Consider the following 12621-nt stretch of genomic DNA (forward strand, 5'->3'; position numbering starts at 1 on the left):
AGCGGAGTGCCCTATTAGGCTGCAAAAGAATGCTGCACAGATGCAAATGAATCAAGGGAGCACGTCTGCAATGCCAATACTCACATGTAATCGTTGTGGCATAGATCACTTGATTGCCCAATGCCCCTATAACCCAAATGCGCCTAAAATCACACCCCTGAATTTGGTCGAAATTGCTAGTGTGACATCGCCAATACCACCCGTCGCACCTGCTTATGCGATTACACGGTCCATGCTTCAAGGGCCAGGCCATATCCTCGAAGAGAGAGATACCGCGTCAGTTATCCAAGCAAAGAAAAAGAAGACACGAAGGAAGAAGTCGCAGAATACGGAAAATTCAAAGCCAAGTTCCAAAACAAACATAGGAACAGGAGATGACCCCGTGTATATGAATGACCTCGAGGATGATTCAGATTCAGTCGAGACAATGGAGACTAGAACCAATACCACAAAGAGAAAGACCGACAAAGAAAACCGTAACATGGAACCAAATGAAAACCGAATAAGAGAAAATCATAAAGAGCCTATGAAAACACCACAAGTGTTTCCAAATCCAATCCAAGACCCCCAAGATAAACCGCAGGGGCAAAAAGGGAAAAATCGTAAAAAGAAGATTGGGACGTATCCAAACCCAGTAGATGAGATTAAGCAGGTGAAACATCTAAGAGGTTTAGTGGAGGAGACTCAAAGGAAACTAGAACCAGAACCCATGCATGTCAAAATTCATGACACAGTGTTTCCCACGCAAGTTCATCCACCCCACATGAACCATAGACCGTTAGCCATATCTAGTATCATCCAAGAAGGGAGTGAGGACGGGACATTAGAAAGTGAGCATACACCCTTCTTGTTGGAAAGGATGTTTAACGAAGGAATACCTGATCCCATTGAGGAATATGAGATTCCATCCTCACCAATTCCTAGTCAAGGACCTACACCCTGCAAAACGCCAATGAATGTTGCCAAACTAGTGGACTTCATGTCTTGTGAGGTCCGAACCACGATCATAGCAAAGCTGTATGGAGATCCTGAGTTATTCCTTGCACTTCGAGCATTCCTTAACGGAGAGCTACGAACGGGATTACCGCAGTTTGCGCAACCAAATAGGCCTGACTCGATTATGATTGATGAGGAAAATCATGTGCAATCACTTGACTTAGATGGACACGAATCTGTGATCGAGGTACCCATTAACGAATTAGGGCAGTATTTTGAAGGCGACGAGTCTAATGCGACCCTACCCATCACTACCAAGGGATTAACTATAAAGGGAATTCTTGATGGTGGTGCGGGAGTTAGCATCGTTACAAAAGATTGTTGGGAATCCATGGGAAAACCCCGCCTCAGTGTTACTAACATTGTGGTAAAGATGGCAAATGGTACCATAGCCAAACCTATGGGGATGCTCAAGGATCTTAAGATCAAAGTTCTAGGACACAAGGTACGACATACGTTCATTGTAATGGATTTCTCTAAACACCTTATGTCATATGAAATGATTTTAGGACGACCATTCATGAGGGAAGCACAAATGGTTCATGATTGGTCTAAAAATCATGTCTATTTGCAATTCCAAGACTCTGTCCTTAGAGTGGATTTGGTGACTGGTAAGGTACACCCCTTCGGGAGTAAAACCATTATTGATCATCGCTCTGACACCACAGTTCACTCGGCCCCACTACAATATTGTTACACTTGTAAGAAGGATACAGACATTGGCCAAGATTCTTCTTATATGGATATCCTACCTGGGATGACTGAGTCAGACAATGTGGATTGGGTACACCTAGCTGCAACCATAGATACCTGGGGAAATAGAGGAACCACTTGGGTCACACCAGAGGGGGAAGAGGTACCACAAATTGCACCTCTGAACATGATAAGTGCCATACATGCATCTTCTAAGGGCAAGGCAATTGTGGACCAATCTGACAGTGACACCGATAGCTCAATAGAAGACTTTGACCAACACGACTTGGACACTGACTCCCAGAGTGAAACGGATTCTGAATCTCATGAATTAGAGAGTGGAGCAAGTTCAGAGTCAAAACATTCGGAAGGACCGAGCACATCAACCGATGATAGCTCCTCCGAGAGTGAAGAGGACACCAACGAGGACTCCTTTAGTGAGCCAGATCTAAATGCAAATCAAAAGCAGGTCTCAAATAAGAAAAAGAAAAACCTTAAGAGGCGTCGATATCGAGCCAATGTACGTGCTAGGATAAACAAGAAGAGATCCTCAGCAGAATGGCTCAGTTATATAGGAGCATGTGATGCTCATCGAAAATTGGTAGACAATTGGGGTGAATATCTCCAAAATGTTATGTGGTGTAGACCACGACCCCATGACATAGCCCAATTAGAGATCATAGACAAGCCAAAGTTGAGCCGCACTGCAAGGAGGCGTCAAAACCAAGAGTTAGCTCGACAACACAAGAAAGCAGAAATGGAAGCACAAACCAACGCACAACCAGAATCCACAGACTTGCATTCTGCACCAGAACATTTCAAATCTTACACCACAGGGGAAGCAAAGGTTGTGTACACAAAAGCCCAAAGAATACCTATCGATGGGAATAATGGAATCTATGATGGTCCGGCAATAGTTAAAGAAATAGAATTAGCTGACCCCGGTGAAGAATCAAAACCTGTTTTTATTGCCCAAGACCTCACAGAAGTGTAAGAGGCGGTCCTCAAAGAGCTTCTCAAGGAATTCAAGGACGTATTCGCTTGGACATACCATGATATGAAAGGTGTTCCGCCTTCTGTGGTCCAACATACAATCCCTATGATTAGCACTGCGAAGCCCGTACAACAAAGACCCTACCCGATGAATCCTAAGTACGCAAAGATCATTCAAGAAGAACTAGAAAAGCTTATCAAATGTGGGTTCATATATCCTATTGAACACTCTGAATGGGTGTCACCAATAGTTATCGTGCCAAAAAAGAATGGGAAACTCAGGGTGTGCGTGGACCTCAAAAAAGTTAATGCAGCTACTAGAAGAGACCATTACCCCCTACCATATTCCGAACATGTACTCGAAAGAGTTGCAGGCAAGGAAGCTTATAGCTTTCTAGATGGGTACTCAGGCTACAACCAAATCACGATAGCGCTAGAGGACCAAGCTAAAACTGCCTTCATCACAGAATTTGGCGTGTTTGCATTTCGTGTGATGGCTTTTGGCTTAACAAATGCCCCTGCTACATTCCAACGATTAATAAACACTGCTTTTAAAGAATATTTGAGAGAGTTTTGTGAAGCTTTCTTAGACGACCTTTGTGTTTACTCTTTTTGGAAAGAACATCTATCATGTTTGCGGAAGGTGTTTGAAAAATGTAGGTTATATCGTATCTCATTGAACCCGTTCAAATGCCAATTTTGGGTCAAGCATGGAGTTATTTTAGGGCATATAGTATCCAAGAATGGTATCTCAACCGATGAGAGCAAAATTAAAGTGATTCTAGAGTTACCACCACCAACCAATTACAAGGGAGTTCAAAGGTTCATGGGACACGTGGGTTATTATCGACGGTTTATTTTATTTTTCGCTGAGATAGCACGTCCTTTGTACAAGCTTCTCATTGAATTTAAATGGACTGAAGAGTGTGACCAGGCCTATGAACAATTGAAGAAAACACTAGCAAGTGCTCCGATTTTAAGGACACCTAACTGGGATGTCATTTTCCATGTGCATATTGATGCATCAAACTTTGCTATTGGGTGTGTTCTCACTCAACCAGGAGAACATAAATTGGACTATCCCATTAGCTTTGCAAGCCGTCAATTGAACGATGCTGAAAGGAACTACACCACTACAGAGCGAGAAGGTTTGGCAATGGTTTATGCAGTAAAGAAATTTCGCTACTACCTTCTGGCAAACAAGTTTGTATTTTATGTGGATCATCAAGCGTTGCTGTATCTGGTAAACAAGCCATGCTCCACAGGAAGAATCACACGATGGTTGTTAATTCTTCTGGAGTTTGATTTCACGATTGTAGTGAGACCCGGTAAAAGGCACGTCATGGCTGATCATTTGTCTCGCATACCCAATGGTGAAGCCCCTACAGGAGTTGATGATGAATTACCCGATACTTCCCTATTCATAGTTGAGACTATGCCTGAATGGAGTGAGAACATTGTTAACTTTTTAGTTAATGGTTTTCCACCCAAGGAACTTCGTAAGGATATCGCTCGAAGGCTAGTAAAAGAATGTGAACCCTATTGTTTGATTGCCGGAACTCTGTATAGATTAGGCAAGGACGATATTCTTAGGCGTTGTGCCCGCGAGGATGAATATTTGTATATCTTGCAAGAAGCACATATGGGCATAGCAGGAGGACATTTTTCAGGAGACCTGACTGCTAGAAAGGTGCTGCAATCAGGATATTGGTGGCCAACTTTATTTAAGGATGCATCACTTTTTACAAAAGGGTGTGATGAGTGCCAACGTTACAAGACCACACAGCGCAAAGACAGAATGCCCTTACATCCTATTAAAGTAACCCAACCATTTGAAAAATGGGGCTTAGACTTTGTAGGTCCAATTAGTCCCGCAGCTCGCAACACTCAATCTCGATATATTCTAGTTGCTACGGACTATGTAACAAAGTGGGCTGAAGGTGGGCTGAAGCTAAGGCTTCACAAAAAGCTGACGCGAGGACAACAGCTAAGTTTCTTTTTGAGAACATTATCACAAGATTTGGTTGCCCTTTTGAAATTGTTAGTGATAATGGTACCCATTTTATAAATGAGGTAATAAGAGAGCTTACCACGACCTTTATGATATCCCACCATAAGTCTACACCTTATTACCCGCAAGCTAATGGACAAGCCGAGAGCACCAACAAGACTCTAATCTCTATTTTAACCAAGACGGTAGAATCTCATCGCACTGATTGGGATTTGAAGTTGACATCTGCTCTATGGGCTTATCGTACTTCTTATAAAGTGGCTATTAATTGTACGCCATTCAAAATGGTATACGGCCAAGAAGCGGTTATGCCTTGGGAGTTTGTCATTCCTAGTCTTAGGGTAGCTTCGCAAGAAGGATGGAATGGTAACCCCTTAACCGAGCGTTTGTTTATCTTAGAAAAACTAGACGAAGAGAGACAGTTGGCTGTGCAAAATGCTCTTGTGGAAAAGAATAGGAGAAAGAAGTGGTTTGATCGCCATGTGAAGGACAAGGACATCAAAGTTGGTGATAAAGTCCTTATGTATGGAGTACGTAAAGAGAAGAAAAAGTTGAAATATGCTGGTAAAGGACCATATAGAGTATGTGAAATTACCCCACAAGGTACCCTTCGTGTGGAAACTCTTGATGGAGTTGAAACCATTGGATTCCTCAATGGGAGTAAATTCAAAAGATATTATGATCCTTTAAGCCAAGAAGAACTACGGGCCATTCATCAAAAAAGGCCGCCAAAGCACAAACCGAGTTAAACAAGATACAAGCTCAAGCTGAGGCTAAGGAGCGACAACAACGTATGAGACAAAAACGAGAGGCTAACCTTGGGGTCACAAATGCATTCCACGTGGAAATCGAAGAGGATGGGTTGGACTCTGACACACCTCTACGATACCCCATTGAGTTAAATAGTGCCTATGGAAAAGTGCTATATAACGCCTTATTGGACACGGGTGCTAAATATAATCTGCTATCCTATGGGGTGTGGTGTCAGTTAGGGAAGCCACCTCTATCTGAGAGTATTATCCAAGTCAAGGGTGTCAACAAGAAAAAAACTATGGTTTTTGGAATCTGGCACACTTCTGTCAGTTATGACAATGGAATTGTAGCTCAAGACTTTTTGGTCATGCCTACTGGAACTATGGAGGGTAATATAAACCTAGGCCGCACGTGGATGATAGCCACCAAATGCACTATTGATTGGGGGACTAGGGGTGTTACAACGCAAAAACCAACTCTTAGCCCTACCAGTCAAGCCATAGTCCCTGAGATATTGCCCAAGGAAATAAAACCCAAGACATTGCATGTCCAGGAGGTTGAACCATACGTCCCCATAGCCCAACTCTCTAGAGCTTCAACTGATGTAGCTAAAAGAAAGCTTGAGACACACAAGAACCATCCTAATATAACAGAGAAAACATACAAGTGGGTCCCTAAAACCTCTGTAGTGAGCATGGTTGATGCAAAAAAACGGAAACCTAGTAAGAACCGTACCACTCACTCCAAGAAATGTAAAGAAACGCTGCGTTGGATTCCTAAACGACTATTGGAAGCCCAAGGATACTATGAAGGAAATGATCAAATCTGGGTGCCCAAACGTAAAGTGTACTCTTACCTGTCACCTGGCCCATGTAAACCCAATCCTATGGCTCCAAAACAAATTGAAAATCGCGGAAAGGAAAAAATCATGGAATGTTACACACCCGTTCTAGAGCTAGTTTGGGTACCAAAGAAAGAACGATTTGTTCCACCTAGCTCAGGAACAGGGAAATCAAATGAAGCTTCTTGCTCTTCATGTAGTTCCTATACGCAAATAGAAGCTTTGACACAACCTCCACCTACCACTGTACATATCCATACAAGCACGAAAGAGTTTGCACCTTCCGGGGTAAGTTCACCACCTACAACAGCGTTGCAAATAAAATCATGGGAGAGTACCTTACCACCCTTGCAACTAGATGAAACGCATAGGGCGGTCGAAAACTATTGGTTAAAATCCTCACCTATTACCAACTGGAACAATTGGTTTCAAAGGGTGACAAACTCATTTCAAACGGTATGATCTACCCAAGGAAGGGGGGAGTGTTTGTGGACAGTCATCATTCATTTGTTCCCCTCTCAACCTTTCTCCCTGACCTCTCAATCTCCGATCTTAGGGAATGTATATATATAGACTTATACTCACAAAAAAAACAAAAATAGTAAAGAGCAAGAGCGCCTAGCAATGAGAGAGCACCCTATCAGATCTTACATATAAGTCCAAATTCACCGTGTCAATTCAAGCAACACACAAAAACAACTCTTATGTTTTAAAGGCCTAACCAAATCTATCTGTCTTGTCAGAAATGGCTACTTCACCAGAGGCATGCACTTCTATTTTTGATGAAAGGTACCCCTTGTCTTTTCAACAAGTGTTCTACGTATGCTACCCTATACTTTCTTGCGAATGGGATTTGATAGAGAGCCTTGCATGTGAGACAAATTTTGAGGAGTTAGAATGGCTGATACGTCTATGGCTAACTAGTGATCCCTACCCAGTAGCGAATGTGTCTCCAATGGCACATGCTTATTCTTTTGCACAAGACGAGTATCCACGCATCACGAGGTTCTTGATTAGCATGCTAGCACAAGAGGATGATGAAGAGGAACTAATAGAGACCGAGGAAGACTATGGCCTCACGGACAACGATTTTATTTATCTAGATGATGAGGATAGAGGCCTAGCCTTAGGGTGGCCACCCGGTTTATATAATATCCTCTTTCCTTGATTCTAAAAGGGGTGACAGATAGGTAGGTTAGGGGTCTAGATTGTGTTTTGAGTTTGTTTTTTAGGAGTTTTAATTTTTCCCACTGATGTGCCTCCTGGAGGTATTCCTTTTGTTTCCTAGTGTGTACAGGAGAGTGTTGCTATTGATAGGATTTGGACCTTCATGGAACCTTCAGATCAAGCGCGACCATCAACACAAACATGTGTTTCTTGTCCATTTGCATTGCCCTTATCTTTTTGCATCCATGTTTGTCTGCTTTGATTGTGATTGTAGCATAATATTCAGTGCATTTGCTTAAGTATCAAACATTTAATTCAATGTAATGTTTTGTCATAATCACTCGCTTAGGTGTAAAAATCAAGCAGTCCGACTAAGCTAGTTTGACCAAGTTAGGTGTTAGAGATCTTCTCTTAATACCATGGGGAATGCCTTCCTAATAAGCAATGGGTACTTAGGTTCTTAATCCGATTTAGGCAGCATTGTATAAAATGTACTAGGGCTTTCTAGTGGGCTTAACCCTATTGACCTTTAGCTTAAGTATTATAAAGGGAGTTTACTAATGTGATGAGCCCGGGGAGGGTAATAGTGTTATATGACCCCCCAAAGTTACAAAATTAAAATGTTGAAAATGAACAAACAAAAAATCAAAGTGCCACAATGTAAAATCTTACGCTGGAAGAGAAATCTCAGCTTAATTTGGTACTTCACTCACATGTATTGCCTATGGTACTTGAGCCCTAGAGGTTCCCAGTGTGGGCGCTTTTCCTTGAAAAGCAAAAAACCCAAGGCATACAAAATAAGCACACACATCATAATTGAATCAATGTGAAAAGACTTGGGGGGGGTCAAAGAAAAAGTAATCAGTCAGGCGATGATTTCATGAGAAATTCCTTTTATGGTAGCTTAACTACAAGGTTTTCTAGATATAGCCTCTAGTCAGCCCTCGAACATAAAAACTTGGCTCTCGCGATTAAACAACTTAATTGACCACTGAAAATTAAGAAGCTTACCCATGGTATTAATATTCGATCTCTAGTGCCTTTCGACCGTCAAATCAGCGACCCCAGACTTGTTTAATTTTTTACCTTTACATCTGTTTATGCATTTGATTACATTGCAATTTAATGTTCATTGCTAACAAATTGTTTGAAATTCTTTGACCAATCAATGTGTCTACCTAAAACTGCATATGCTTTTTAAGAGAATGCAATTACTGTGCCAATGTTGTTTGATTTTGCAGTGATTGAAGAAGGCTAAGGACATTCATCTCAAATGCTTGTTAACCCTCGTGGCTCACGGACACCCTATCGCCTATGACGGACACTGTAACCATATTATGTATTATTTAGAGTCAGGTACCGGGCTTGTCGGACCAATAGGGAAAGGTAGAGTGATCGCCGATGAGAGGCGCACTCTAACACGAACATGCTAGGGTTAGTTGGCTAAGCATGGGCGCCCAAGTGTGAATGGGGTGAGCTCCTATAAAAGCCAACTAAACCTAATTTTTACTCATTCTGTTATTTGTGCAATAGAAGAGTGCTCTTGCTCCATCTCCATCTTCTTCTTCTTCTTCACCTCCTTGTGTGTGTGTGTGTGTGAGAGAGAGAGAGAGAGAGAGGGAGAGTGTGTGTGCGATCGAGCATTACGAAGGCACGACGGCAGCGAAGCGGTTGAGCGCGGCACGACTGCAGCTTCTTCTTCATCGCGGCGAGGAATCCACCACGAAGGCGAGCGTAGAGCGATGAGTGACACACCTTTTGTTTTCTTGAGCTTGCTAGTTTAGGCTTGTTGTGTGCTTGGAGCCGTTTGTGGCTCACACACGGTGTATTGGCAAGTCCCTTGCTTCGACAGTGCGGCAAGGAGCGCACATTTTTGGCGCCGCTGCCGGGGATATGCCCTACACTAAGCTCGGTTAGCACTTTACGCTTCCTTGTGGTGCAATTTCTATCATAGGAAAGGCACGGAAGGAGTGCGTGGAGATTTCTGTTTTTTGCGTTTTCTGCATTTGCTGTCAATTTTCAATTTCTGCAATTTTCTGCGTTTTTTCAATTTTCTGCAATTTCTGCATTTTCAAGTTCGGCTAAATTTTTCGCGGAGTTGGTTGGTATAAAAGATAGATCGGGATCAGTTTCCCAAGCCCAGGCCCAGGCCCAGGCCCAGGCCTCAGTCCTCAGTCTTATGATATATACTAGAATAACTCTTATATATATACCCTACTCCCTCAAGAGAGAATGAGAGCATGTGGGACAAGTCCTCCACTCTCCTCCTTTCTCTTCCCACTTGCACCCTTAGACGTTCTAGTTTGGGCCTAGTTCCCTACTGGAAATTGACAGTTTTAGGGATTCCGAGGGCATAGAGTGACCAAACGGAGGGCTGTAAAGCACGGCACGACCCTCTGACCGATACGCTCGTTTTGAGCTATCACACGGCCCATTCCACGACATGCTCTAAAAAATCTAGCAAAAAAACAAACAAAAAACACGCTAAAAACTAGTCACAAGGCCTCCTAGAGCAACTTTTTGACACCTTAGGGTATCAGAAGCACATGCACTTACGCTCTGGGCGGGTGCTAGAACACGAGCATATTGAGGGTGCCTCTGTTCATACGGACACCCATTACCCATCCACGATAAGCTCTAGACCCTCAGCGGGGACACAAGGTAGCACCACCCAAGACCCTAAAATAGCCGCTAGTGATTCCTCCTCCGACTCAGAAATCATGGAAGCATACCCTACCCAAAACACTGAGAGAGAAGGCCATGAACCTCCCGAAGCTCCACAGCTTAGTACTAGTATGTTTAGCCGTTTCATGGAAACATTAGGTAGAGCTACTCGCTCGGAACCTGATGCAAATGAAACACACGAAGGGGGTGGGGAAGTGGACTCTCCTTTCACATCGCACGTGGACCCCACACCCCCAAAGAGTGTCCATGTGGATATCCTGCCAACTTCTTACCAAGAAGGCCCTGTTGAGCTGCCTCCTTCAGAAGTTCCCTCTAGAGTACCGTTGGTGACAAGTAAAACCACGGGGAGCAACATTGCTTCTACCTCACAAGAAACCATTAACACGTCGACTCTAGAAGGATTGGTCATTAATGATCATTGGACATACGACCTCCACACTGAGGTGTTGACGCATCTACACTCTGGCCACGCCTACCATGTAGGATGGATAGAGATTGTACAATCCACCTCTAGTGCCACGAGCATCGAAGATCAACAGAAAATGATCTGTAATGTTATCCATGGCATTATTCAATCTGAAAGGAAAACCGAGGGGTAAATATACTCTCAAGTGGCCCCATGAGATTTTTGGATACGAGCAAGGCTCAACAGCCTACTCTATCACAAATGGAGACTCCTCTAATGAGCCCCATGGACCCATCTTACGTCATTTCACCTGGGGTCTCTATGCAATCTGAGCCTCCGAGCGAAAACTTTAGCTTCCCTAACTTGGCTCAACCCTCTATCAAGGAAAACACAGTGCTCACTCCAGGGATAAGCCTGACAGAGAATGTACCGATGACATCTACGGTTAGCGTAGTGCCACTACCTAGTGTCGTAGTACCTAATATGGGGCCTCGACCATATGTGCCTCTAGCCCCTTATGCACACATGGCCCCCACACCTCCAATTGTACCACTTGTTCATGCTCCTCGAGTGCCGCTCCCTAGCCCTTATCCGAGTGGACCTATGCCCGGTTATGTTCCATATCCTGCATCATCCACACATATGCCAAGATCGGCACCCATTCCTCTCCCACATATGATTCCAAAAGTACCTCCACCGGCCCTGCCTCCTCACATAGGTGACTTGGCAGCGTTTGCTCAAACCATAGGTCGATCTATCGCGGAAAATATGCGTCACGCATCTGATAGAGAGCCTAGAAGTAAGGCAGTACAAATTTCCAAACTCACGCAAAAATTCAATGGGGACGAAGATGCTAGAAAACACATTGAAGTGTTTGAACAAGTATGTGATTCCTTAGGGGAACGCAACGAACTACATAAGTGCAATGCCTTAAGCTTGACATTAAGTGGGAAGGCTGGAGATTGGTATAGGACCCTAAGGGTGGACGAGAAAACAATCTACCCTACCCTTCGAAGGTTGTTTCTAAAGGAGTACATACGAGAAGGTGTGCTTTGGGGTGTAGCATCTCAGCTACAGAAGGCCGAACGTAAGGAAGGAGAGTCAGTAAGGGACTTCATTAGTCGTCTAAAGCACTTAAACTCTCGTTGCCCTGTAAATGAGCGCTTGAACAATAACCAACTGCTTGATCGATTCATTCGAGGGTTGAGGAATGAAGGAATCTATAATGGACTAGTGATTAGAGGTATCACAACCTGGGAAGATGTCACTGCCAATGCAATCCAATTAGAGGACAACTTGATGATAGCAGGCATGAGGGTGTCTACTGACACGAGATCCACTAGCTCACAAGCCATTGAGTATGAACCCATGACTGCAAAGCCCATTGCCAATGAGCCAAAGGTATTTGAGACATTCTTGACAGACCTCACCAAGGCAATCCAAGAGTGTCTTAAGGATAATCGACCCCCTCAAAATAGTCACATGTATCCAAGAAGGGAGCAACAATGGTGTTCCATTTGCTTAGGTCCACATAGCACTAGTGAGTGCCCTACGTTTAGAGTAAAATTTAATGGAACTTGCAACGCATGTGGTAGGTATGGTCACCAAGCTAAGGATTGTTTAATGATCAAACGTATGATGGCAAATAGACCACCTGTAGCCTGGACGGATGCACCTCGAGATCCTGTATTGATGCCTACTCCACCTGTTGAGCAACTACCGCAACACATGGTCCCTAGACCTCAAAATGTTGTACAAGCTACACCGCTACCACCTCCTGTGCTAGGACCGCAGCCCCCGCATCCAAGAGTCGCCCCTATGAACCAAGTGGGTTGCAAGCCATCTAATGCTTATCCAGATAGCTGTGAGGAGGAAATAGACACTAGTATTGCCTACGGACTTGATACATTGGAAGAGTGTCCTATATACTACATGGAAGATTGTTGGGGACAAGTCAAGCCGGTTTATCAAGCTGCTGCTCTCGCATCCAGAGGTCAAAATATCAACACCCAGGCTAGGAGGCCACCTCTTCAATGCTACGAGTGTGGTGGACCACATCGAGCAGCGGAGTGCCCT

The sequence above is a fragment of the Adiantum capillus-veneris genome, chromosome 29 (genome assembly GCF_014529385.1).
Source record: "Adiantum capillus-veneris isolate H3 chromosome 29, ASM1452938v2, whole genome shotgun sequence".
NCBI classification, from domain to species: domain Eukaryota; kingdom Viridiplantae; phylum Streptophyta; class Polypodiopsida; order Polypodiales; family Pteridaceae; genus Adiantum; species Adiantum capillus-veneris.